The sequence below is a fragment of the Tursiops truncatus genome, chromosome 18 (assembly GCF_011762595.2).
Source record: "Tursiops truncatus isolate mTurTru1 chromosome 18, mTurTru1.mat.Y, whole genome shotgun sequence".
Classification (NCBI taxonomy): Eukaryota; Metazoa; Chordata; class Mammalia; order Artiodactyla; family Delphinidae; genus Tursiops; species Tursiops truncatus.
Window position 1 is genome coordinate 30,264,595 of NC_047051.1, and position 1,168 is coordinate 30,265,762.

General features: G+C 42.3%; 1 pseudogene; it reads right to left on the reverse strand.

Annotated features, from left to right (window-relative positions):
- Window positions 1–217: 217 nt before the first annotated feature.
- LOC101323232 (thioredoxin reductase-like selenoprotein T) lies at window positions 218–943 on the reverse strand (annotated as a pseudogene).
- Between the last annotated feature and the right edge of the window lie 225 nt (window positions 944–1,168).

Sequence of the window (1,168 nt, forward strand, 5' to 3'; positions counted from 1 at the left end):
TGAAAAAAAAATCAAATTGCAACTCAATTTTCTACTTTTTCAAATATGACTGAGAAAAAAAGTACAAGTAGTAATGTCTGCATTTAAAAAAAAACAATTAACCAAGTGCACTTGGGGAAGAAAGAAAAACTGTACAGTATTATTGCACTCCACGAATGTGCAGAATTCCAAAATATGCCAGTACTGAAAAACTGTCTTACATTGAGGTTTTCCAAGAGGTACAACGAGCCTTCCAAGAAAGCATCTGGTCTGTACTAACAGATTGCTGTCTTCAGTACAGGCCTTCATAATCTCAGTCACGCTGCTCTTGCAAAAATCCCTTAATGTAAAAGAGCTTTCAGTGCTTATAGGTGGGGCTATGATCGATGGTATGGGATTGAATCCATATGCACACTGAGCTTCATTTCATTGTCAAGAAGTTGAACAAGCTGTTGCATGGATGGAAAGTGACCAGATTCCAGCTTAGACCACACAGGTACATCTTTCAAAGTTTTCTCAAATGCACCTGTTGACATACACTGGTTCTCAATCATGTTGCTGAAGGAAAAGACCATCATACATGCATAGATCTTATTTTCTTGGCCCCACTGCCAGACGCTAGGAGCTTGCATGCCAAAGAAAGCAAAAGAATCCTTGCCAACAATTATTAAACCTATTAATACTAACTTGAAGACTGACAGTAAAGATGCTATGTGTCTATATATTGGTTGAGGGAGGTAATTCTCTCCTTCAATATGGATGTCTGGGTACCACTGGCTAATAACCCACACGTACTCCTCAAACACCCGCCTATAACCTCAGGAAACACAAATCTGGAACTTGAGCAGCGGCCCCGTGGCGTACTGCATCTTTGATCTCTCGCCAGTCACGCCGCCCAGGTTGGCGGAGGCATCTCTCGGACCACCTCCGATGCTGCCACTAGGAGAAGCAGCAGAAACCTCATCTTAAACGAACCAACCACTTCGGCCGCCCTCAGACTGAGACTGCAGCCAGCCCAAGGCAGAGCCGGAGCCATGAGCCATTTAACTTTTCGTTGCTGTTTATCATCAGTAGCTTTCTTTACACTCATAATAGTTTCATGAGATATAAGGGACAATTTGTTATATTACTGATCTGAGTGGTGGCAAAGCTGAAACACAATGAAGTTCCATAGATGATTCAAGGCCAT